The sequence below is a fragment of the Ailuropoda melanoleuca genome, chromosome 6 (genome assembly GCF_002007445.2).
Source record: "Ailuropoda melanoleuca isolate Jingjing chromosome 6, ASM200744v2, whole genome shotgun sequence".
NCBI classification, from domain to species: domain Eukaryota; kingdom Metazoa; phylum Chordata; class Mammalia; order Carnivora; family Ursidae; genus Ailuropoda; species Ailuropoda melanoleuca.
Window position 1 is genome coordinate 9,612,718 of NC_048223.1, and position 27,129 is coordinate 9,639,846.

Genomic DNA, 27,129 nt, shown 5'->3' on the forward strand with positions numbered 1-27,129 from the left:
TTCCCAGCAAGGCAAGGAGCCCAGCCGAGGTCCGTCTGAGCTGTCTCAAGGAGAGAAGCTGGTTACGGCACCCAGCGCAGCACGACCCCCCAACACACACACCCACAGATACACTTGAGGAATGGAATGCGTGGGGGCCAGGACCACCTCTGCTCTGAAGGAAAGCTGCGCAAACCACATGGCAACATGGTGTGCTGATGGGACTGAACCCCACTGCCACACACCAGAAGAGTGGTTGCTGCGGCTGGAGGCCCCTCCCACGCAGTGTGGCATCTCCCCCAACAGTGACCTGATCGCCAAGCCTTGGGACTGTCGGCCAGGAGACTTTGGCTGGCCAGAGGAATGGGGCAGGGGCTCTTCCGTTAGGGAGTAAAGCAGGACCCCAAATTGCTTCCTCTTCTCTGCCCGTGGCCGATAATCTTTCTGCAATATCAGTGGACACAGTTCGCATCATTGCTGGTGGTTCTGAATGTTAACGCTGCACCCCAGCGACAGAAAGCCCACAGAAGGAGGAGGAGAGCAAGACGTGAGGAGGCGCTGACCAGTCCTAAAGACGTATGTGGGGACCACTTCTTCGGAGGAAAAGTTCAAATCTTAGTTTACTTCCATGCCTTCTGAAACTGCCTCCTTCACAGAAAAGGCAAAGGACGAAGGCAGAATCTGGGAGGACTTGGTTTGCTGGGCTCTGGCTTGGTGAGATTTATATTCTGGAATCTGGGAGCCACTCCCCGTATCACATAATTTTCCCCTCACTGTGGTGGCCCAGCGAGACCTTTGAAGCAGAGCCAGCCCTGTTCTGTGCTCCCTGGACAGCTCCCAGAATGCCTCAGGTTCAATGATTCCATCTGTAATATGGGGACAAGAGTACATGAAGGCATTTCATGGGGTTGATGTGAGGATGAATGGATCCATGTAAAGGAATTTGGAAAATGGCCACACACCATTTAGCGAAGGTGGCATTTTCCCCCCAGTGGAAAAAAGCAGCAGTATCTTCTCCGTACATACAAGTAAAACCTCAGTTCCCAGAGCCAAGTGAGTCCAAGAAATGAAGCCAAAAGCAAACCTGGAAGGCTGTAGCTGGAATTCTCAGTGACATGGCCTTTGAAGTTACGGCTCTCCCTCCCTCCGAGGGCTCCGGCAGCTCCCCCGGCTGGGCCTGATGAAAGGGAAGACAGGCTCTGTTGTGGTCTGACACATGCCCCAGATGTCAGGTTGCAACTCCGTGCAGCAATTAGCTCTCAGAGGTGGCAGCTGTGTGGAGTGGAAAGGGCCCAGGCTTGGGATCGGGGTGCAGTGCCGGTGTCGGCCACGCCCCACACAACTTCTCTGTGCCTCTGTTCCTTTCCAGGTAAAATGGGGACACCAGTCCAGGCCTCCTCTTAGGGTTGCCAAATTTAGCAAAATGAAAATAAAGGTTGCCCAGATCGATTTGATTTTCAGATAATCAACAAATAATCTTTTCCTACAAGTATATTCTAGGCAGTACTTGGGACATACTTCTACTAAAACATTATTTGATGTTTATCTGAAATTCAAATTTAACTGGGCATCTTGTGTTTTATCCGGCAACTCTATTCCCTCAGACTTTATGAGGGGTCATCTGGGTGAAAGGGTTTCAAAACTGTCCACACTTTGAAAATGCACACTGGGAGATACTCTAGAAAGATGGTAGACAGTAACCTTAGCAACCAAAATGGTCCTTCACTTTAAACCACTGAATGCCCCCCCAGTGGAATCTCTTCATCTCTCAAGGGCTCCCCTGCTCTTCCAAACCGCCCCCCGCCAGGCCTGCTCTCACACGTACCCCCTCCCCCCCACACCTACCTCCAGACTCTGGAGAGGTTCGCTTGGTTCTCAGGGGCTGCTGAAGTCACTCTCTGCTCTGGGTGCTGCCCTCCGTGGTTCATGTGGCTAAGGTTTGTTGTGGCTTTGCCTCCAACGAGCATGAACATAGTGGGAGGGTCCTGAGTCCACTCAACAGCCCTGGCTGGAGTGTGTGCCTGCTGCAGAAGCACAGCCCGCAGACAAGCTGCTCCTAGTCTCCGAGCCTTGGGCTCCTCATCTGTATAATGGCCATGATGCCGACCCTCGCTGTAAGACAGGAAAACAGCACGATACCCATAAAGTACCTAATAGGCTGCCAGGCATACAGGGGGCCCTGAGCAAGTGCACCTGCTGGTTACCACCACCATCTGTTGGGCCCGTCCTCCACCAGGCCAGGCTGGCCCACTGGCCATCACCCACGCACTATGTCTGTGGGGAAGGCACTCCCTCACTGCTGCCTCTCCGTGTTCCCACACTCTCAGGATTCCAGGCTACTGGCCTCTATAGCTTCTGGCTCCCTAGTGCCCTTCTGTCTGCCCTCCCCAAGTCTTCCTGGATGGGAAATGACAGTCAATGTCACTGTTCCCCAAATGCAGCTGAGAAACAAACAGCCCGCACTGCAGCGGTGCCCCAGTCACAGCACTGGCATATGTCCTCTCCCCAGCCGAGACCTTCCGGAAATCCAGCCACCGTGGGAAGTGCGGCAGGTCCCCCCAACATGCCTGCTGTCTCCCTTTTGGGATCCCAAGTGGCTTTCAGGAAAAAGTGTATTTGGGAGTGGGGGTGGGTAGGGAACAATAAGAAGGAGGAGGACTCTAAGGTCTTTTTGTTCTTTCAGCCCAAGAGGCAGCTGGGGGTGGGAGACGGCTGGGGCTTGGGTCCCACTGGGAAACACAGGTTAAGAGTCCAAAGCCTCTGCCTGCCTCCCCTTGGAGCTATGGGCCCCATTTCTCCTCTTGTCGAAGGAGAGGCTAACATATATGCAGATCTCCCCCCTCAAAAGAATTATTCATTCATTCATCCAACACAGGGTCTGCAAGGGGACTGGGGGACACAGACACATCCCTGCTTTTGTGAGGCTCCCAGGCAAGAGAAACAGGGGACTGAAATGAGGCAGCTACAATGCGGGCAGACACAGCAAAGTCAGAGGAAAGCTCCAATCACTTGGGATAGCATGGGGCGGGGGGCAGGCTCCCAACGGTGTGCAGACAAATAGGGTGTGAAGAACATAACATGTACGCATGCATCAGTTGATGAATGTTTGAAAAATGGTCATCTCAACTGTTGGCAATGATGTGAAACAACAGGAATGTTCACACCCTGCCAGTGGGCGGCTGATTTAATACGACTACTCAAAACACAATGTCCATTCCCTGTGACCCCTAGGAGAAATTCCACTCCCAGGTATACGCTCTGGAGAAGCACACACACGTGTGCACCAGGAGAGCGGCAGGCACGCATGCCCAGCGGCCCCGCTCTGCACAGCCCCAGCGAAGCAGCCCAGGGCTGGCGGTGCTAGCGTGCAGGACAGCACAGGGAGGCGTGTTCACACGACAAAATGCTGCACAGCAATGAAAACGCACAGCAGGCGATTACACACAGCGGCAGGACGCAGCCTGTTCAGACTCGAGAGCATGTACGTGTGAGTCCATGTCTACCAAATTTTAGAACGAGCAAAACAAAACCATGTTGCTTTAGGGATGTGTGCATGGGTGTTACAACTCTAAAAATCAAAGTCCTGACTGTCACCAAGTCACAATGGTGGTCTTCTCCACGGGCGAGCTTCGCCACTGGGGTGATTTTGCCCCCCACCAAGAGATATTTGACAGTGTCTGGAGAAGAATTTGATTGTTGCAAATATGGTGGGTAGGAGTGTGCTACTGGCCGGGGATGCTGTTGAATACCCACAAAGCACAAGACAGCCCCCCACACACTGCCCTGAGAATTATCCTGCCCCAAGTGACCCAGCGCTGCTCTTAAGACACCCTAGTCCAAGGGATAAGGGGTGTCTGCTCACACAGGGTTCCTCAGATCCTGGCGATGTACAAGGGTGGTCACTTTGTAGATATCCTATAAACTCCACATGAATGTTTTATACACTCCAAAAACAAGCATAGAGTGTGCAGTTGGGTGTTTGGGGGATCAGCAGGGAGGCCCAGGAGACGAGGTCAGCCTTGGCCACCAGCCACAAAGGGAGCCCGGGGACCAGTGCTGTTGCTGGGACAGCTCACAAGGTGTTTCAGAGACCTGGGCAGCCCGACACGTGACGTCAACAACGCCCCCCCCCATGACATTGGAACACAAAGGAGCTCCCACTGCCAAGGACGAGTGCCCTGTGCAGTGAGGTGAGTCCCCTGGGCTCTGTTCCATTGTGGATTTTTTTTTTAAAGATTTTATTTATTAATTTGACAGAGATAGAGACAGCCAGCGAGAGAGGGAACACAAGCAGGGGGAGTGGGAGAGGAAGAAGCAGGCTCATAGCGGAGGAGCCTGATGTGGGGCTCGATCCCAGAACGCCGGGATCACGCCCTGAGCTGAAGGCAGACGCTTAACTGCTGTGCCACCCAGGTGCCCCCCATTGTGGATTCTGACGGGGCCCGGGGGGTGGGGGGCAGATAGACAGATGGCCTGGCCAACTGCCTCCCCTCCTCTCTGCTCAGCAAGGCCTGGGGTCTGGGGTTTCGCTGAGGCATTTTGGAGGGTGCCAGAAAACCGATCCTTTTGGTCCTTGGGTTTTATAGGTGGGGGTAACACCGAACAAGCTGTGAGCTTTTCAACCCCAAGATGAGTAAGGAAGGGCAGCAGCAAGGTGTACTGGGAGTCAGACCAAGAAGGAGAGCTGGGTTCGAAGCCGGGCTTGCCAGCTGTAAGCGGTATGACCTCAGACGGGTTACCTGATTTTGTTGAACGTCCTTTCATCTTGTGTAGAGAATGGAAACGGTAGTGTCTCAGCCACGGTGCGGGCATGAGGAGAAGAGGCGGTCACGCAGTAAAGGCGGCCCTGCCGAGAGCGAGCCCAATACAGCAGCTGCTGAGTGACACCCGCGCGGCGGCTCCACCCACGGGCGCCGGACTCAGCCACGCAGGGCTCCGGGCAGTGGCGGCTGTGTGCCACCTGCGTGCTGCGGGACCCTTGTGTCCGTCCCCTCTGTGTGCCTACTACTGTCCCTTGGAATGCACTAATTTAAAAAAGTCTTAACCCCTGTAGGGAACCAAGGGAAGGAATTTGCCCAGGCCTGGGCTAGGCTTTGGACGAGGACTGCGCCCCCGGCGGCCAGCTCTCCTAGGCGATAGCGTGAAAGCTCGCGCATTGATGGGAAATGCGGGGCTCCTTGGCCCTGCTTCGGCCACCCGCACCTGCACCCCAGATTCTTCTGCCAGGGTCAGAGCCTCTGTTTTGTTTCACCAGATTGTGTGCTCTGTCCACTGGGATCCCCTCAAGCAAGAGGTGGCACATTCGAATTAGGAGAATTTGAAGGGGGTTTAACCAACGGACGGCTCAGACATTGTGGGCAGGTGTAGGGCGCTTTGGGACAATGCAGACTCAGAAACGGTGGGACGATGGGAGGGCTACCAGAACCCAGAAGGGAAAGCCATCCAGACAGGGCTGCCTTCAGGGGGTTATGTCCTTCAGTCCAGGGGCATGGGCGGCCTGCAGCAACACCCCGTCCTCTGCCCTCGGATCTCCTGCTGGTGCCTGCTGCTGGTGATTCTGATGGGAAGATCACAGGGCACCATCCACACAGTCCACTCCAGCCAGCCTCCCAGACACAGAGCAGGAAGGAGGGTGGGGGAGCAAACAGAGATACCCAGCACAGGCGGCTGTGAAGGGGGTATAATCCGAAGGGTGCTCCTTGTGGGGGCTCTCTCTGGTGATGGGTCCCTGCCTCATATCTGAGGGTCTTGTCAAGACTGCCTCATGTCTGAGTAATATCCCTGCAGTCAACTTTATTGAGGTATAAAGCCACTCAGTAAAAGACATCCATATTAAGTCTGTGTTTTGATGAGTCTTGACAATGTATATAACCCATGTAACCATCGCCACGATCAAGGTAAAGAACATTCTCACCTCTCTGAAGGACTCCAGGCCCCTTCCTAGTCGAGACTCCCTTCCACCTCAGGCTCTAAGCAACCACCAGTCTGTTTTCCATCATTATATATTCCACTTGGCTTTTCTAGAGATTCATATACATGGGAAATAGAATAGGCACTCTTTTGCGCCTGATTTCCTTCCCTCTGCAGGATTTTGATGTTTATCCATGCTACTGTGCTCACCAGGTGTTTGCTGACTTCAATGCTGAGTTAGTATCCCATTGCACTAATATGTCACAATGTATTCGTTCCTTCACTTGCTGATGGGCTTTGAGGTTGTTTTAGGCTTTTGCTATTATGAATAAAGCTTCTCTGAGGATTTGCATACAAGTCTTTGTGGAGATATCTGTTTTCCTTTGTCTCAGGGCAACACCTGTGGGTGGCGTCGCTGGACCACTGTGCGGGTGTTGTTTCCCTCTAGAAAGACCTGACACACAGTTTTCTAAAGTGGCTCTATGTTTTCGCAGCCCACCAGCAAAGCAGCAGTGCTCTGGTTACCCCACACCCTCACCAGCACTTGGTATTGTCAGTCTCTTTAACTTCAGCCATCCTAGTGGGGGTGCAGTGATAGCTCACGTGATTTAATCTGAATTTCTGACAAATGACACTCAGCGTTCTTCCATGTGCCTGGCTGGCCATTCAGATGTCTTCTTTTGTGAAGGAGCTACTCAAATCTTTTGCCCCTTTTTAGTTGTTAGTATCCTTTTTATTGAATATAGTACCTGCCAGTCTGTGGCTTGCCTTTCTGCTCCTTTCTTTTTATTATGTTTGGTTAGCCAACATATAGTAATTAGTTTTCGATGTAGTGTTCACCGATTCATTAGTTGCGTATAACACAACTTTCTTTCTGCTTAACAACACATTTGCGAGGTCAGAAGTTTTTGATTTCTCATTAAGGCCCTCTTAAACTCAACTACTCTGCTTCTCCCCTCAGCTTAAAACAGACACACACAAGGTGCTGCACTGGGGGCCCCTGGCTGGGCCCCCCTGCCCCAGTCCTCCTGGGTGCCAGGTCTCAGACCACGATGCTCTTCATGAGCATCTCCTCACTGAGACCTCGCAACCACCTGGGCATGGAGTCATTCTCCCCACTGGACAGGTGGGGAGGCAGGTATGAACAGGTGTCTCCCTCAGGAGAGGGAAAGCATCTTCTCGGCAGAGCCCATTTCACAGAAGCACTGAAAACCAGGAATTATAGAACTGAAAAGAGGTAGTGACACCAGGAATATGTGAAGAATTCTTACACCTCAATACTAAGAAAGCAATCCAGTTCTTTAAAATAGGCAAATGGTTTCAATAGACACTTTCAGAAAATATAGGATGAGAGTGGCCTGGTGTCCTGAGACAGCCGGGCTGTCTGAGCCAGGGAACCAGAAAAGCCGAGTCCAGGAAGCTATGCAATCTTGCTTCTCTCCTAGACACAGTGCCTCTTCTTCACCTGAAGTCTTCCCAAGGCAAGGCCTTCAAGATCCTAGATGGTTCATCTTCTAAGATGATTAGCAGCTTTCTTCTGAAACCAGCCTCTTCGTTGTAATGACCATAAGCCAGCCACCACTCACTTTACCTCTGAGTCCCTTTTTCTCAGAAGTTTGCAGAGAATGGGACCGCACCCCAGACTCAAGGGTGTCAGGAAGAGTGATGAGATGGAGAATATGGGTCGCTCTTCCCTGGCCCTGCCAACCCCCCCAGCCATCTCCAGGCAGATCCAGGCTGGGACCTATGACCCTGCCGCTCCCCCCAAATCGCTCTAATCCTCCTCTTCTGATCTTCCCCTGGGTGTACAACTGCTGAGCTGGGGTTCTCCACACATGGAATTCCTCCATGCCAGCCTCCCACTGGGAAGCCCTTGTACCCCCAAGCTCTCAGTCCCCCTGACCATCACCTTTCCTCTGTGATGAGGCTATGTCCAGTCTGATCTCTGGGCAGTGATACAGTGGGGGATTAGGGGCTCCAACTTTGGTCTCACGCAGCCATGGGTTCAAATCCTAACTGTGCCATGAGCTAGCTGGGTGAAGTTGGTCATGGCACTCAGTCTCTGTGCTTCATTGTGCTGTCAAACTGGGAGGCACTAGTATGCCCACCCCCAAGGCCTGGTAGGAGGCTGCGTGAGGCTTAGCATGACAGCTCTGGCATGATGCCAGGCGTATGGCGGGTGCTCAAGGAAGGTTCCTGTTGTAGAGTTAGCTTCAGATTTGGGGCTTCCAGGATCTCCTCTGGTCCTCTGCCCACCTCCAGGGAACAAGCACCATCTGTTTTTTTTCTACCTAGCTCTTGTAGGGATGGCCCTCCCCATCCAGCCCTGCCAGACTCTGATTCCCTGGTCTAGCCCAAGTGGCTGTGCTCTGGCTTTGGACATGAGTAGTCACTAATCCATCTCAGATACCTTGGGTCCAGGGCTCGTCCAGGTGCCTAACTGGTCAGCAGCAAATGGACAGCAGCCCCCACCCCCAAATCCATGACTAGTGAGGCTGTCAGCCTGCAGTCCCAGCTGGCTCCCCCCACATTCTGCTCCAGCATCCATGGGCAGCGGGACGTCTGCCTTTTCTGCTTTGATCAGGACGGGGGGGTGCTCAGTGGTTGGTTTGGGACCATCTCTGTGATGCATTTTGACAGCCTTGGCCAAGCAAGCATATGCTTTAAATCCTCACGAGAAAGGGTCTTTTTAAGTGGAGAGGGCGCCCACAGCAGCCTTCAAAGGGCTCTCTGGACAAATTAGGGTGTATGAAGAAGACCCCTGGCTCTGGATCACCCTGGTGCCCCATATGCAAGTTCAATGTGGCTCAAAGGAGAAGACTCTTGACCTGTCCTTCAATCTGAATGGTGACAGTGGAGTCCAGTCACAGCCTAGCTCCGTCTTCCCTCCACAGAGTTGAACATCCTGAACCATTTCTCCAGGTTTCCCAGGCCTGGCCTCCTGACAGTCCCTCTGCCCTGGCCCCCTTGGCTCTCTATTGTAAACTGCCTCAAGCAGAAGCTGCATTCCTTCTAATGGCTGCAGAAGGAAGTAGATAATTTGTACCTGACGCACCTGGAAAAACTTAATGAGACTTTAGTTCGGTACTTCTGAAAGATCAATGATATCCCGCCACGAGGACTTAGAAAGTAGACAGCACATTCCAAACAAAAAGATTTCTGCCTTTTACTCGTCTTTTGTGACTAGCCTCCCTGTTCCAGTCAATAGGAACACGTCATCTCAATGCAACTGCCACCACGGGGTCACAGCTCTCTGGCTGACAGCAGGGTCAGCCTTTCCCCTGAAAGGTGCTCACAGTCAGGCTAAGCCTACAGGAAGGCGGGGAAGGAACCTTCTCTGGAGCTGGCGTGTCCTTCTGTGTTTAATTTTCCCATAAGTCAGCTCTGATTAAGGGGGACGGCCTCATGTTTCGTGTATTCAGAGTCGAGTTCTGAGAGCACCTTGCGAGGGCGGGGGAGGCCCCCTGGCTGGCGGGTGGGGGCGGAGGGGTAGCCGCTCACCAGGTCACCCCCAGCACACGTCTGCTACCTATCAGAGCTCATTGTGGGAATGATCTGCCGGACGCTGACATCATCTGACAGTCTCCTCCTAATGAGACCCAGGGCTGCCTCCAAGCTCGCGTGGGGAGGCCGGATCGAGAAGAACCCCCAACCCCCTGGAGAAACGTCTCTCAGGGAAGAAAGATATTCCCTTCCAAGCCTGCTGTGCTGTGCGAAATGGGCGAGCCCAGCACTTGAGAGAAGCAGATAACTTCACGTGCACTCTCCACCTAGGACAGCTGACGTCAGGTCCCTTAGGGTGAAGACAGGAACTTCCAGTATGCACTCATGCCACCGGCTTCTCTGTCACTGGTTCACTGCTGATGGCTTCACACAGGTGCAGGAGGAGGCACCGTTCTGTTCTCACCTCCAAGAACTTGCAGACCTCCGAGGGAGACATGACCAGTGCCCACTGGACAAGGAGGGTCAGTGTGCCCCACAGCAAAGGGAGAGCTCTGTGCGCAGGAGTACACGTCCAACAGCATACCTCAGATGAGGCATTCCCCTGCTGAGGACTCTCTAGTGTGTCCCGTATCACCTGGGAAAATGCCCAGACTCCTCTCCAGGCACTCTCATCCCTGCCCAGCCAGGCTCCAGCCAGGGCGATTTTCTTTTGTTCTTCAAATGCTACGGACAACCCCTAAGCCTGGCCCTTGCTGTTCCTGTGCCTGGAATTCCCTTCCCCTGGATCGTCAGGCGGCTGCAACATCTCACACTGAAGTTTCAACCCAACCACCTTCCCCTCAGAGAGCCCTTACCAAACCACCGGACGCACGGGGCTCTCTCTCCAGGCACCCCTGGTGGCACCCACTTGTTACCATGACCTTACCACAGTGTCCTTCTTGTTGACTGACCGACTGAGACTCTCCCATGCTTCCCACTGGAATGTAGCTCCATGAGACCAGGGACCTCGTCAGTCTTGTTCTCCAGTGCCTCCCAGAACGTGAGGACCTTTGAGCAGTCTGGCGGAGGAGACTCATCGAGTATTTTTAAACAGGTGGTGGGAGAAGGAAGAAGGAATCTACGCACAGCAGCCGCTTTGAAATGCTGCTGGCATCCCACACCAGCAGCCACGGTGGGGCGCAATAATGACACCCCCCACTGCTAGCACGCAGAGTGGGCCTCAACTCCCCTACGGGTAAAACAACAGCACTGCGGTGAGGACGAACTGTGCACTGCTCAGTGCACAGCAAGTGTGACACGTGGTAAGCGCCCCAGCACATGCAGCTCCATCCCTATCACCATCATCGTCATCATCTACAGGGCAGCTCGGCAGTGATCCACTCTAATCCTCTTTTTTGTCTCCTCTTAGCTTTTGCCTCATGAGGCTTCCTGCCCTGGCTCTGCTCCTTGCCTGGCCTTACTTGAACCACTGGCAAACGTTGTTGGCTTTCTGGCCTAAACACATCACAACCTTTCTAAGAGACCCTCGATTACCTGATACTAGATGTCTTGATCCAGGGCAGGTGGGTGTAGAACCTAGTCTGGGGTGTGGGCATATGAGCCCCCTACCCTGGTCAGGAAGTCTTCCTACCAGAAAAGAGAGGCATATGAGCTAAATTTGAATATACTTGTATGAGAAAGTGATGTCTGGAGTTACGGCAGCTATATCGTGACTGTGAGGCAACATGCATGGGGGCTAAAATGCTGATGTGCTAAGGATAGGAAAATAACTGGAAAGAGCCTTGGCACTTGATGACATCTTAAAGCCACTGCACTAACTCTGGAGCCACTTTTCTTCAGTCTTCCTGTTAAGTATCTGTCTTTTCTAAGTCACCCTTAGTTGAGTTGCTACTTGCAGCCAAAAGCTAAGATAGTAAATGTGGTTTCAGGCTACAAAGCTTAGATCTGTCACTCCTTCTGGCAATGTGCACTCCAGCTGGCCAGGTCCCCTCCCTGTGGGATACCAGCTAAGCTGGGCTGCTGGAGAGCACATCTCCACCCTGGCTTCTCTCCCCCACAAAAGGGTTGCACACTGGAGAATACACAGGAACTGGGATGGAAGAGGAAGGGAGTACAGCAAGAACTTTCCCATTTGAGGGGAGGAAGAAGTGGGGTATAACGGTCTTCAAAGGCCGGTGGTTCTGGGTATTTCAAATAATAAATGATAATAGTACTTAAGATGATAAATGGTACATTATCTGAGAAAGAGAAAAGATTTCTCACATGTGAGGTACTGTGCCCTCAGCATAAAGTTACAGCCAAACTTGACATTCATCTTGTTTTCACGATCAAAAATTTCATACACTGGACTAAACCCCAAACTGAAACTTCCTTTAGTTTTTTTAAAATTTTATCTTATTATGCTATGTTAGTCACCATACAGTATTTTCTATAAATTATCTCCTCTATCAGGATAGCGGAGGGAAGCAGATGGCCACTGAGTTTAACGATGAAAGGAATCCCAGTCCCTTTCAGGTAAATATTCCGTCTTTCTCCTGCTTTCCTCTTTTTCTTACCAAAACATCTTCTAAGAGTAGGGGAACCTTATGTGGCCCTTTTATGGTGGGGGAGGGGTCTCAGGAAAGTGAGAGACAAGCTTTGGAATCGTTCCCTCAACTCCTGACGTCCTCTGATTGTGTTCAGGGCTGAGAACTCATGGACTTTCCTTCAGCATGGCCTGTGCCCACTGGGACCCCCCACCACAGCACCCAGTCCCATCCTCAGTGATACTGCATGCCCTGTGTCCCAGCCTCCCCCGTCCTGGTCTCTACTCTGGGTCCCCAGTCGTTCTGCTCCCTTCTTCCTATATCTCCCAGTGGGAACTTGTGGACAATTCGAGATTCCTCTAGAGAAAGACCAAAGAAGACCGTCCACTATTCACAGAGTTCCCTGTCCAGCCATTGCTGACTCTGTCCTCTGGGCAGTGGCACCATGTTGGAGGCAGGACTTCTCTAACAGGGATCAAAATGTTCCGTCTACCTCTATGTGAACCATAAATACACCCTGAAATCGGAAATACCCCCAGACTTCTCTGCATCTTCTCATACCACATCTCTCTTGGGTTTCATGGTGGGGAGCGCTTGTAGGGGAAGCTGGAAGACACACTCAGGGCCACTTCCCCTGCCTTCTTTCTCTTTCCTTCTTCCTTCCAAGACTAAGAGAGGTTTCCCCTCTTGGAGCATGACAGACTCCTCTGGGCATCTCCTCCTTCCCTGCCCTAGGGAGCACCGTCTTCTAGGCTTCTGCCCGAGAACGCAAACGCCATGGCTTTGCCTGCGTGGGTAGGTGGGATTTCGGAGCAAAAAGCCAGCTTATTCACTTTAGAATGTATGTTCAGAGGCATTTTAAAAATAGTGTGCCGGTTATATTCACATCTGCACTCTGCGAGGACCTGCTCAGTTGCAGCTCTTTGACTAGGATTTATTTCCACACGAGAGGCCACTGATAGCTCCCCACCACTGCGTTTGTTCAGCAGATGACAATGGCTCATTGCCTCACTTCCCTCTCCGTTTTGGCCAGCCAGCCTTCTGCTGGGCCTCCGGGCTGTGGTGTTTCCACCACGTTGGAGCACCCAGGTTGGGTCCAGCCATTGTGCACACAGGCCAGGGTGGGGCTGCCCTGGGGGTATGATCAACATGGCTGGACTAGATAAGCAAGGCTTCCTGGAGGAGGTAGGCCTGGAACTCAGCCTCTACAAGTGGATACGAACCAGACGGAGGAAAGGAAGGGGAAGACCAGCTGAATGACTCAGAGGCAGGATGAGCTTGGTGAGAACATGTACTTGCCATGGGGTCTCCCTAGTGAAGCCTTACTTGACCTTCGAGACTCAGATACAAAGCTCTCCAAAGTTCTGTCAACATTGCTGACACATACTCTGTGCCAACAGTGGGAAACACATGGGTCCTCCTTGATCAGAGGCACTGCCCCCCACCAGCTTAGACCTGGCATTCCCCCAGGAGGACTCTCAGCTTCAGTCACTGGAAATCAGACCCAACCTTGTCCTGATTCATGTTTCCACATTCAGCAGTGTGCTGCACAAACTTGCCAAGCCTCTTAACCTCTCTGGGCCAGTTTCCTTATTCATAATGTACCCCTTGCAAGGGTATAAGGATTGCATACATTCACGAACATAACACATTAAGCATATAAGATGTGCTCAGCTAATGGCAGCTATTACTCTATTTCTTCACACCTCATCATTAAGCAGGTCCTGCTTTTGTGGGAAGCTTGTCTTTTTTCCTGTGGGTCTATACGAGTCTGTGCCAGGCTGCCTGGAAGCCATGGCCAAGTAGGTCATAAAGGAGTGTGTCTACCTCACAGAGGCCTTGTGCATCCCAGGGCTCCAGGCTCCGCACCCCTATTAGGGCTCCCCAGGCTCGCTCTGCTCTGGTCCCCTGCGATGTACAGCAGAGAGCCCTGGGAACACAAGGCCCCCTCTCATCTCCTGGAAACCTCTTCTGTCCTAAGTTCCTTCCCACTCCTCTCTGTCTTGTTTCCCATCCCTGCCCACCAACACACTCACATGCACACATAGGCTCACACCCACAGTCACATGCACATGTGGTCTCATACACATGCACAGATGCACATGGCCACAGGCTCACCCCTGCAAAGAACGACCCTCCAGAACTTGCTGAGGTCTGATCATGCTACAATGCCTAACAGAGTGAAAAGCTAGGTTTAAATGGCACTGGGAGAGGAAGGGGCCAGTCCCCTCACCTGATGAGATGGGCCCAAGCCAGTGGCAGCCCAGAGGAGGGCAGTGACCCTGTGTGAGGTGGCCTGCAGACAGAAGAGCACAGACACTGGGGACGCCGGCTCCCCAGACATACAGATGCGACATTCAGATGGCTGCCATCACTTCCTAGCTGGGTGACCTCTGGCCAGTTCCTTAACCTCCCGGAGTTTCCACTGTCTCATCAGAGAAACGAAGACAGTGGGACCCACCTCTTGGAGGGGTTGGGGAATTAGCCCAGAAGCACTGAGTAAGCAGGACAGCTTTTTATTATCATGGTCAGGCGCTTGGAGACCAGGACATAAACGGAGGCCAGAGGAGCCCAGGCGGGCTGTGCGCGGGTTGGGGGGGATGCCGCACTGGCCTCGCAGGGGGTCAGGCAGTTGGTGGAAACAGCGTGGGCATGGGGAATGGAACTTACACATGCGCAGTCCTGGTTGGCAGAGGGTCCGTTCTGCAGGTTGGAGGGCATTCAGAGGACACCCTAAGCCCTAATAGGGTGAATCCTATTTGAAATCCACTTAGCCCAAACTCCGTTGGAACTAGTTTGAGAGCCTCGGTAACAGTGAGCGTCCTTGGGCATGTTTCAACGAGCAGCAATCTGCCGGTGAGACAGTACAGGCCCAGGCCCCGGGACCCAGCCCTACCGAAAGGCCCAACACTGCCCAAATCACAGTGGAATACGGAACAACAGGCTCTTTGGAATCAACAAACCCAGTTTTGATCCCAGCTCCCTGCTAACAGGCCACAAGACCTCAGACAAGACAATCCACCTTCTCTGTGAGATGGGCAAACAGCAGGTGCTCAATGCTGGTTGTCAGCAACTGCGACTCGGGCACCGGCCCACCTCCCAGTTCTGTTTCCTGCCCGAGCTTACACCCCCTCTCTCAGGATCCAGGCCCACGTGGTCACTGTCCATGATGTTCCTCCCCTCCATGTGAATGCTAACGTTCCTCTCCTCTCCGGAAGAATTCAAAGAGCCCTGGAAACTTGTTTATTAGGAAAAGCTGTGGGAGTCTGTCCTGCTTGGTGGAGGCGCTGACCTCTCCCATCCTTCCTGCATATTTCTCCCCAGCGACATCTTTTCATGTTCCCTGGCTCACTTGGGTGAGTCACAGATCTGTAAATCCCGACCACAGAAAGCTTGGCAAAGTATGTTAGGTGTTTATTGGAAAGGGAAGGAGGCAAATGATCAAAACACTGGCTGTGGCTCTGGTCTCTGAGATTTGCAAGAGTGAGTTTTAAAATCTATGTTTGAAGCATCTAAACAGATTCATGGAGCACTCTTTTTTTTTTTTTTTAAACCACAATGAAAATAAGATTGTATATACTCCTCGGTTGCAGCCAAATCTCTAGGCTGTCTTTGTAGGGTACCAGACAACCGAATAAAAACTGAGAAATGCAAACCAGTGTTCAGTTTCCCTACTGATACAGGACGCTGTGTGGACACAGCCCTGCCGATGTAAACACAGGCTGTAGTTTTCTTATACCCCCACGTTGATTCCTGCCTGCCTCTGTGCCTTTGTACACGCTGTTCCCACTGTCTGCAACTCTGTTCCACTCACTTCAGGGAGCATTTGTTGTTACTCTATGCCAGGCCCTGGGCTAGGCACTAGGACACAGAGATGAGTCAGACATAGGACACAGAGATGAGTCAGACATAGTTTCCAACCTCCAGAATTAGTGAGGCAAAGAGGCGAAGAGAGGAGGAGGCCCAGCTGGGTCTTGAAGGATGAGGAGAAGTTCTCCAAACTGACAAAGAAGGGAAGATCCTTCCCATGTGAGCACATCTACCCATCTCTGAAGACCCAGCTTCTGTTTCCTCCTTTGGGAATATCCCCACCTTGTCGAGCTGGTGATCCCGTCTCTGTCCACACTGCACCAGGGACCCTCCCTCTCTTCCCCACCCCCATCTCAAGACTCATTTCCTGGGTTACGTATCTGCCTGGCGGTCTAGGCTGGGTGTTTCTGACAGTGGACATGACTTCCTCTCTGCGTCTCCAGTGCCAGCTCTGGACTGCTGCACGGTGGCTTCAGCGGGGGCCGAGGTTCCCCGACAGCAGCAGGCAGGGACCGAAGCAACCCCAGGGCACTAGGAGAATGCTGACTGCTGCTCTGTCAGGGAGCCCACACCTGAACCCCACCTGCCAGCCCCTGTTGCTCCAAGCATCTGAGCCCTGGAGGGGTCTGGGTGGGATTAACCCCTGGATCCCAGCCTCATTCCAGCAACATGGTTTGGTGGTGGTAGTGGGGGGGGCCCTATTCAATCAAGGAAGAAATATGCTTTGAAATGAAAACGCTTCTCTTTCTGATCTGCCTGGCTCTTGGTTCTCCTGCCTTCTTAGTATGCATGAATTCAGCCCCCATTTCAAGACTTCCCCTCAGCATCTTCTCCAGGCTGATGGAGCTGGAGCGGGCTCCCTCTCCACACCCCCCCTCCAGTCCTCTCCCAAGACAAATTGCTTACATCTGTCAAGGCTTTTCTGATTAATAGAGGAATACGCCATGGGGTGTCATCAGGGGTTCAGAGGCTTTTGATCAAAGGGGAGGGGGGCCAGGCCACACATCCCTGTTGGTTCATTTATCAGGTCAGTTCGGCACCTTTCCTCCTGAGTGCCCCTGGCAAAGGCGTGCCCAACAGCCCACCATCAGCTCCCATGCCCCCACCCCCCCAGGAAGGGGAGCAGGGAGGAAATGCCAGTAAGGGGACAGTGGGGAGCCAGGAGCAAGGATCCAGGAAGAGAAGCAAGTTCAGGAGCCTGGCCAGACACAGGTCCTTGAGGCAAGAGGCCTCAAGTGCTTTTCATTTCTGGCCAGCCGCTGGGATAAGCATCTCCCAGGCAATTCCTCAAGGTAGGAATACAAGGAGGGAGTAAGGGAAGAAAGAAGGGAAGCAGGGAAGGAGGGAGGGAGGGAAGGAGGATAGGAAGAGCTGGTGAATGAATGAGTACATCAGAGAGAATGGGGGAGGGAGAAGGTCTAAGAAAAAACAAATAACGGAGGGGAGCAATGGTTGAATTAATGAGTCCCTAAGTATCTGAATGGGCGAAGGAATTAATGCTTCACAATAGTCATTACAAAAGCTGTATTTTATAGCACGGATTCATCTTGCATTCTTCCTTCCACTCAGCCATAGGTTGGTGTTGACAAGGCACAGCTCTCAGCTCAGAGGAGCAAAACTAAGGGAACTTTGAGGGAATTCGGCCTCAGCCCCACACCAGCCCCTCCCTGTTCATGTTGCTAATGGCCCCTGTGAGCTGGGCCAGCTCAGATGAGGCCTGGGGTGGCTGGGCCCTGGCGCAGGGCAGGGCCAGCACAGGAACCCCGCCCGCTCCCCAGCCCAGGCCTCCTCCTGCACAGCCAGGTCCCCGAGGAGCAGCTGGTGTCCATCTTAGCTTTGTGTGTCCTCAGGCCATGAGGTCACTGCCCACTGTACTCCCCGAAGCTCCCCTCTGCCGGGGACACTGCAGTGGGAACTCCAGAAAGCCATGTAGGGTAAGGCTTCGGTTGGTCTTGGAGGCTGCTAAATTAGGCTCTGAGGATTTAGATTAGCCTAATTTAATGACATGGATGGCTGGCTGGATTGAAGTTCCTTGCTACGATTTTTTTCTTTCAACTCGCTCAACAATTATTTCCCTCAAGTTGGTTGCAGATGCAGCCTGCCCAGGAATTATAATCCGTTCCTTACTGAGCAGCACGGAGACCAGGGAGATGCTGGCCATGTCTACACGCACACCACCCAGGCAGGGGGGATGGAGGGTGGGCAGGGCCATGGCTGTGTCTGTGTCACATGTCCTAACTTGGAAGAGAGGGCGCAGAGTGTCTTGCTCGGCTGGGCTGGGCGGGCTGGCTGTCCTGGGAGGCTGGCAGGCAAAAGACTCCATGAAGACATAGCTGGCTGGTTCCTGACGGGTGACTGTCTCTACCCCCCACTCTCAGCCCAGAGGGAGCATCCCCACACAGGCACGCAACACACACAGGCACGCAGTCACAGAAGATACATCCGGGATTAGACACACATGGACACGCAGAGACATATGCCAGTACACGTACCTAGAGAGGACACATGGACCAAACCACAGGACACTTACAGACACCCCAAGCCCACCTACTCTAATTCCCCACTGTCCTAAACCTAGTCAGGGAAGCCCACGGGTGAGCAGGTCAGGGCATCACCACATCTCAGGGCTGTGACAGAGGGGGCTGTGCAGTCCTAAGAAGACTGGGAGCATCTCCAAGGTCCTCCCAGAGGGGGGACACCTGAGGTGAGGGATGAGGTGAAAATAGCAGGAAGGACAAACCCAAGAAAATTGGGGAGAAGCAATGTTCAGAGAAGGGTAGTTCATGCAGTGTGGCTGGACCATGAGGAGCGGCTGGGAGCATCTGAAGGAAGTCAGATCATTGATGCTGCTGTGATTCAAATTAAGAACGCCTCCCCCGCCCCCCAGAGCAGGGCACCATTTTGAAACTTCCCAATGCTAGCCCACTGCATTGGCTGTGGTTGCTGTCCCCCCCCACCACCGCCGGTCTCCAGTCCCTTCAGAAACTGGCCCTTCAGAATCCGGAAGGAGTCTCCACTGTTGTGGGGGACCACTGCCTGGCACCTTGCCAGGGTCCAGAGCCTGGCTTGGGACCGGGTTTTGGAGCTGCCATCCTGATGCGCCCTGCCAGATACCAGGGTTGTGCCAGGTGCCAGGCCCCACGCTATGGGCAGTTCTTCAAGAGACCAGTCATGCATGCACCAACTGAGAAAAGCCAGATCACTCCCTGACAGCCATTTCCCAGGGATTCTCCGCACACTCTTCCCCATTTTCCATCCTCCCCCCTGGCAAACTCTTACTTGCCCTTCCAGGCCAAGATCAAGTGTCACCTCTTCCAAAAAGCCTTTCTGAGCCCTCATCCCCACAGCCCCAGCAGAGATTGACAAACGTCTTCAGTGCTTCTCTCTATCCTGCCTTATCAAGCAAGAGGATGGCTGTCTGCTAACTTAGAGATCTCCCCAGACACCCTGAGAGCGCTTCCACTCTGTGGGCCCTGCCTCCCCACAGAGCCTACGTATTAGCAATCTCCTGCTGCGTAACAAACTATCCTGACAACCAGTGACTCAAAACAGCAACAGTTTCTTATTGTGTCCAGCACTGCCACAGGTCGGAAACTTACCACAGCACGGACATCGTACCCACAGCATGTGGGGCCTTAACTAGAGTCTAGAACCATCTGAAGGACCATTCATAATGGCTGGTGGTTGATGCTGCGTGCTGGCCAAACACTAGCTGGGCCCCTCCACTTGGCCCAGGCTCCCTCTGGGTGGCTGGGTGCTCAGGGCGAGCATCCAAGAGGAGACAGAGAGTCAAACCAACAAACACAAGAGGAATCTGTATCGTTCTATGACCTAAAGTTGTAAGTCATATAGCATGACTTCCACTGCACTCTGTTGATCAAGGTAGCCACACACACCCTTCCAGACTGAAAGGGAATAAACATATGTACTCACTTCTCAGTGGAAAGAGTGACAGTCACACTGTAAGAAAAGCACGTAGGGTGGAATAAATATGATGTGCGGCTATCCTTGGACAAGACAGTCTGCCAGTTACCAGCAGCTACTCAATGAAGGGCTGGTGAATGAATGAATGAATGAATGGCTCTTGTTCTACTGTCCATCTCTCCTCTGTCCTCACACAATTCTTCTCAGTTAAGGCTCCAACCAACTCCAATAAACACAAGTGGCGAGTCACTTGGACTCCTTGCCTGCCCACTCCCACCTGGAATTTCTTTCTGGCGGCCCCTCTTGTTCTGGAGGCCAAGGGGTCCTGAATCCCTTCCAGCTCCAGAGCTCCCTGAATTGCCCTGGAATTTCAGCAGTGTTCACTGTGGTTTTGGGGACAAGGACTGGCAAAGGGAACTAGAAAGGCTGCTGGAGCTGGCCGGGGGAGAGGATTTCCCTTGCTGATCCACAGACACCATTTCAGGAAGCAGATCGATGGAACTAAAACATCAGGGGCATTACTTTACAAAAGTTTCAAGATTTAAATAATGGTGTTCAGTTATTTAATATTTTTAGAAGAAAAAATACTATTTGTATTAGCTGATTACATTTTTGAATTCCAATTTTTGAACAATTACTATGTGCTTCCGTAGTGTTTCCTTTATTTTTTTTTTTAAGATTGAATTTATTTATTTGACAGAGGGGGAGAGAAGGAGCACACAAGCAGGAGGAGTGGCAGGAAGAGGGAGAGGGAGAAGCAGGCTCCCCACTGGGCAGGGGCTCCATCCCAGGACCCTGGGATCATGACCTGAGCAGAAGGCAGGAGCTTAACGGACTGAGCCACCCAGGCTCCCCCACAGTGTTTCCTATTAAGAGCAGAATGCATTGAGGTCTTAAATAGCCAGGCTCTGTGCTAAGTGCTTTGTAAACAAACAAACAAACAACGTATGAACACTCACATCCTCCCTCCACTTGCCACGTCATGCTGCAGCTCAGCTAATCATTAGGGAAAGAACAGAAAAGCCCTTTGGTAAGTGAGGATTTCTGCAGCAGATACAGGAGAATTGAGGGAAAAGGAGAGTGGCTTTGGGAATCACTCTGGAGAGTTACAGAACGGCTCTCCTATAAGGTTCTTCGAGAACTGACAAACTTTTTAAGTTACTTCTGGCTCTCGGACTGGGCTTTCTTGAATGTGACTCTGCACGGTCTGAGCCACAGAGACACTGGAACTTCTAGCATTATATCTCAATCTTCACAACAAAAAAACGCAAGTTCTCATCATCTCCTTTAGACAGCTGAGTAAAATATGACACTGAGAGTCTAAACGGTATGCCTAAGGTACAGCACTGAGAAGTGGCTCAGCCAGGACTAGAATCCACGTCTCTCTGCTCTGCAGGCTGACCTCATAGCCACTATGTCGTCCTACCTCTTGTTTTGTTTTGTTTGAAAGATTTTATTTATTTATTTGAGAGAGAGTGAGACAGAAAGAGAGAGCACAAATAGGGAGAGAGGGAAAGGGAGAAGCAGGCTGCCCACTGAGCAGGGAGCCCGATGTCGGGCTTGATCCCAGGACACTGAGATCATGACCTGAGCTGAAGGTAGATGCTTAACTGACTGAGCCACCCAGGCAGCCCTGTCATACGGCCTCTTAATCTTTGCCAGTGATTGGAAGAGCATGGGCAGTTCACCAGAAAGGGATTCCAGGTATGATTTTCCAGGTGGGAGTGGGTGGCAAGAAATTCAAGACAGATTTTTTTCTACTCTTCAGATGAGACCTGGGACTCTGCTTTTCCTTCTCAGCAGGAACATCTTAGATTAAAACTTTCAAAGAACATATACCCCAAATAATCAAATTTTTAAAAGGGGAAAGAACTAAATAGATAATTTCCCCCCTAAAAAAATATATGAATGGCCAAGAGGTACATGAAAAGGTGCTCAATACCACTAATAATTAGGAAAATGATCGTCCCTGTGAGAATGGCTGCCAAGAAAAAGACAAGATACAAGTGATAGCAAGAATGTAGGAAGAAGAGAACCCTCATGCACTACTGGTGGGAGTGCAAACTGGTGCAGCCACTACGGAAAACAGGATGGTGGTTCCTCAAAAATTTACAAATAGAACTACCAATATGATCCAGCAATTCCACTTCTGGAAACATAGCCAAAGGAAATGAAATCACTATGTCGAAGAGATATCTGCACCCCCGTGCTCACGGCAGCATTATTTACAACAGCCAAGCTACGGAAACCACTAGCGTCCGTGGACAAGTGGACAGTGAAACTGAGGTAGGTACATACAACAGAATATTTTTCAGCCACAAACAAGAAGGAAATCCTACCGTTTGCAAAAACAGAATGGACTTTGAGGGCATTATGCTCAGTGAAATAAGACAGAAAAAGATAAATACTGTATGATCTCACATATGGAATCTTAAAAAAGGAAAAATCAAAGTCATAGAAAAGGAGATCGGACTTAGAAGGAGGCAGGAGCGCTGGGTGGGGCACTGCAGGGACGTGGGCACAAGGGGAAAACTTCTAGTTAGAAGATAAGTTGTGGTAATGCACAACAAGACGACTGTAGATGGCTGTATGCTGTACGGTATACTGGAGAGTTGTTAAGAGTTCTCATCACAAAGAAAAAAGAATTTTTTCTTTTACTTCTTTTTTTTGTATCTATATGAGATGATGAACATTAAATTTATTGTAATAATTTCACAGTCTATGTAAGTCAACTCATTAGGCTGTACACCTTAAACTTATTCGGGGCTATATGCCACTTACATCTCAGTAATGAGAAAGGAAAAAAGAACACACACCCTCCCCCACTCCATTCAAGCTAGACCCCGGCCTGCAACAATTATGCTTAAAAAGGTCTCCTCTGTTACTCATGCTGTGCTTTCTCCCTGCGTGTCCTTACCTCTGTCTCACCAATCTAGCTCCTACCCCACTTTTTAAAAAAGGCCCAACTCAGGGGCAACTCCTCCATGGAGTGGACTATGAGCTCTCCAGCCTGCGGCGCATGGAAACACACGTTGGTCTAGTTACCTCCACTTGGGCTGTATCTCTTTGCATGCAGGCTCCACACTTGCTCTCTCCCTCTCCCTCCCTCCCCAGAGTGGCAGGCCCAAGCCCAAGTACCTGGTACGTGTCCACTCAGAACTTTGGATCAAAATGGGCACTGGAAGTAATCTGAGCCTTACAGGGAGCTCTTTAGAGAGTCAGATCTAATAAAACAAATTTCATGGTTTCAAATTCAATCTCAGTTGTTCTGATGTTCTCAGCTCTTCCTTCCGTGTTTATTCTGTTCAACGAAAGTCTGGGGAACGTGTAAAATGAACTGGGCACATCTCCAGCAGACCCCAAGCTTGTCCATCAGTGCTTGTGTCCTCTTCCAGAGCCACACCCCTTCTCAATAAGTCATCTCTCACTCACACACACACACACACACACACACACACACACACACACACACACCCTGCTGGTTCTAAGTCATGTTCCTCAGGGTTCCATTCTCAGCAGCAATCCTCCAATTCCAGCCTTACACACACAGGCCTCCCTGACCTCCCTTCATTCCTTGCCTTGAGTGCTTCAGCAAGTTACTGAGCCTCTCTGAGCGTGGATCGCTGCACCTTACAATAGGGGTGGTAAGAATGCCTGACGAACAGCAAAGCCTAGTCCAAGAGTTGTGGCGTGAATGAGTGATCCAAAAACACCTACTCTGTAGGGCTGTTCTAGGGGAAGCACGATGATGTCTATGTGGAGCAGACAGTAAGCACTCAACAAATAGTAGCTACTATCATCAAGTAGGTGGAAGGACCGAAGCCCTGCACTGGTGAATTTCCTTGCCACCGATGGCCAAAAGTTCTCACTCTTTTTACATAACCACATCTCTGTCTCATCTAAGCAGTATTAAGAAACAGTAATGAACGAAACGCAAAAGCAAAATAACCAGCACCAAGTAACTCCGTAACTGTCCCGTGACCACACACATGCCAGGCATAGCTGAGCGGACCAGTCCAGCCACCACGGAGAGAGAAGTCCCAACGAGATCCAGCAAAGGAAACCTGAGACTGCCCTGGGTGGGGGGGAGTCAGACTCCAGCGTGGAGACCGAGGCAGCCAGGGTGAGCGGGGGGCAGCGTGGGGCCCATGTGCACATCTGCACAGTGCCAGAGCCGGAGGCACTGCTCTGGCCGTGAGTCTGCGGTGGGTGGAGAAGAGGCTCGGGAACGAGCATGAACAGGGATCACATGAACAGAGGAGAGCCATGGAGAGCTCAGGTTTCCACCCAGCGGAGCCTCACTGTCAACACTGCCACGTGGAGAGTCGCTGCCCTGGCTCCTCAGTCCTCAGCACCCTGCGGCTCTTCTGGGGGCCAGCTCCTCCTCCCCACCCAACTCCTCCGGCCCTGCTGTTCAGGGTCGATTCCCCCAGGCAGCAGACCAAGGGTGGGGGCGGGTCCCAGGCTGCTCCAGCTGTTCATCCAACCGACCCCCGACCCCCGTGCAGACATCAGAGTAGTTTCCAGGGCAGGGCGCGCCACAGCAAGGCAAGCACTCAAAAGACAGAAGAGGCAGCAGGACCTTGTGGAGTGCACTCTGCTGAGGCCCACAGTCTCCTATATGGAGGCTCCGTCCACTCATTCCCCAAGCCAGCGGCCTGTCTGGGGGGCAAGCCATTCGGACCCTCAGTTCCACAGGAGGTTGGTAACCAGGGGGAGTTGTGGCTTGGATTTGGTGGACCCACCCCAGCCTGGAGCTTGGGACCCTGCTGGGCGTCCTGCACCACCTGGAAGGTTTCCCCGGCCTGCCCAGCTTTCTCTCTGGACTTCAAACCAGACCTGATTCAGACTGCTTCTGGCCTGAAGGCTCTGCTCCTCCACACCCACACAACGTGCAATGCTTTCCACGGCAACATGGATTTTGTTTGGCTTTGCAGAAGGGATGAGAGGAAGCCCAAGTACAGGTCTGCTCCTTCCTGGGCCCTCCCCAAGCAACAGGCAAAGTTGGCCGAGCCAGCTGCAGGAAGGAGCCACCCCAGGTGCGCACACTCCTCCCTCCAGGAGAGTGAACTGGAGCACTCCTCCCTCCCCTCACCTTGGGGCAGCAAGTCTTCCGGGTCAGTTCAGCATGGTGCTTCTGAGGGTCCCTGAGCCCGCCCCTCCCTTGGGCCCTGTGGGAGCAGAGAAGGCTGGGGCTGCCCCTGCCCTTCACTGGAAGGTCTGGAGAGGCACCAACCCCCCGGAATGTTCACGTCTATATATTGTTACGGCTGGTTGGTTGATTATTTTTTCCAACTATACGGGCAGAGCTAAATCTACCAAAAACCATACAGACAGAAAATTGCCAAGAGGAGCAATCAATATCATAGTATTTTCCTTCCAGTCCTTTTTCCCTTCATTCATTTTTGTCTTTCCAAATAACTGAGATGCTAAAGTATTTATCATTCTGTCATTCTGTGCTCACCTTCCCCTGCCTCCACCTTTGGCTTAAACTTAAATCAGCAGGATTTCTCTTGTTCCATCAAACTCTCTTCGTAAACACCATTTTTAAAGGCTATGTGGTCTTCCTTTCCTGGACTGAACCAGGGTTCATATGAGTATTCCCCTGGTTTGTTTGATTTGTGGTATTGCAAAAGTAATGACACGAAAAGCTTTGCCTGTATTTCAAAAGATTTCCCTGGGACAGATTCCTAGAAATGGCCCTGTGGGGTAAAATGTAGGAACATTTTTAGGGTTCTTGGTCTCTATTACCCAATCTTCTCTGGGAGGCCTGAGCCAGTTTACACTTGATAAACGGAGAATTCACCACCATGTGCTCCGTGCCAGTGGGAGAGGAGCCCTCAACCACAGACCTTGCTGTTCTGAATCCAGTTATCTTGCCACCACTATCGATTCTGGGGTTTCTAAGCACCAAACATTCCCCCGTCTCCCCCGCCCCTCAAAGGCCATCTTCCCCACCAAAAAAAAGAAAAAACTTAAACATCTTTGGAAAGAGCTCTGAGCCCAGAAGATTAGAAAGGCAGGTCTCAGAATCTCTGCTACCAGTGAGCTGGGTGAACACAGGTCTTCCCCGGGCAGGCAGGCCCTAGAACTGGATACAAAGGCCCCCAGCCTGGGGCAAAGGCTGGCAGTATAGGAGGCAGGGATCTGGAGGAGGGTGTCAGACGGCCTCAGCTCCTATCCTAACTTTCCCACGTGCCAACAGCACGTTCTTGGGAAGTTATTTAGCCGTCTCAATCCTATATTCTGTAAAATGGGAATGAAGGAAATTAAATTACCTCTATCAAGTTATGATGAGGATTAAATAGAATTATAAGTTGCAACACCGGAAAAAGGTTGCCTGACACCAAGTCAACAGTACCCAAGAGGTCTGACGGATGGATCACTTTTGCTTGCTGTAGAGCATAAACACCGACACAATCAGAGGAGGTCCTCGGAGGCTGACACTGCCTGCTTGGAGAGAGAGCAGATGCTCCCGGCCCGCGGGTGTGCGAGTCATCCGGCCGTTCGTGGCCCTACCCTGTCTCTGTCTGGCCCAGGTGGTGACCAGCACTCGCTCATCTGACATCTGACCCCCAGCTCTGGCCGTGCACCACCCCTCAGGCAGGCAGCTCCGAAACATGACACGAAGCTTCCCCAGGAGGCGAGGTGAAGGCCGCTTCACCAGGTGGTTATCAAAGCCCCAGGCTGCACGGAGGCTTGGGAACATAATCTCCGGAAAGAGATTGTCTGAACTCACTCGCTGGGGGAACAAGGACACTGCACTCTGATAAGCCTGAGTAGCAGCCAAGAGAAACTGTACCTGCGGGCCTCGCTGACTCAGCATGCAGACATTTCCTCCGGGGCTCTGGTGAGCCAGGAGCCCGATCCTTGGCTCCAGGTGGCGGAGGCTGGCAGTGAGATCAGGACAGAATCCTCTCTCTGGGCTGAGGATGGAGAGAAGAGGCCATGATCAGAAATGTGCCCTGTGACCCGGGGTGAGCCACTGGGCCAAGCCAGAACTGCCCAGGATGAATGGGTGGTTGGCTCAGGGGACATCTAGGCTCTCAGGAGGAAGGGGTCATGGCTCTAGTCAACAGGTGTCCTCAGCAACCCAGTTAGCCCCACGGTGAGAGGAACCATTGATTCCAGGGCAGGATGTCATCCTAGAGGAGACTGCGTGGGAGAGCCCGGCAGCATCTCATAGACATCAACCAGAAACCGAGGTTGAGAGTGGTCAGAAAATGTGCCTAGAAATGACAAAGTGAATTAGGGGCCAAGCAGTACGTGAACGTAAGTCTACTCCATCTCATTCTTCTGGGAAGGGCTCAGAGGCTTCATCAGCCTGTCACAAAAGAGGCGAACAATCCCCGAGCCAGTTACTGACGCGCTGAACAGAGTCACCTATGGAAACCAATGATGCTATGAAATGACGCTATGTAACAGGAATGAAGCAACCACAGTGGGGAGCATCAGGAAGGAGCTGCTAGAAAGTAGTTCCCTTTCCCTGATGGCTTGAAATTCAACATTCAGGCAATGGTCGTAATGTCCACATTCT

The 27,129-nt window shown here is 52.0% G+C and overlaps 1 long non-coding RNA gene across 1 annotated transcript; it reads right to left on the bottom strand.

Moving 5' to 3' along the window:
• On the bottom strand, nucleotides 1-26,722 carry LOC109488393. The gene is made up of 3 exons (XR_002141366.2): nucleotides 26,395-26,722; nucleotides 1,825-2,091; nucleotides 1-1,156 (listed from the first exon to the last, which is right to left on the bottom strand). It is a non-coding gene; the product is annotated as an uncharacterized LOC109488393 (long non-coding RNA).
• Nucleotides 26,723-27,129: the final 407 nt, after the last annotated feature.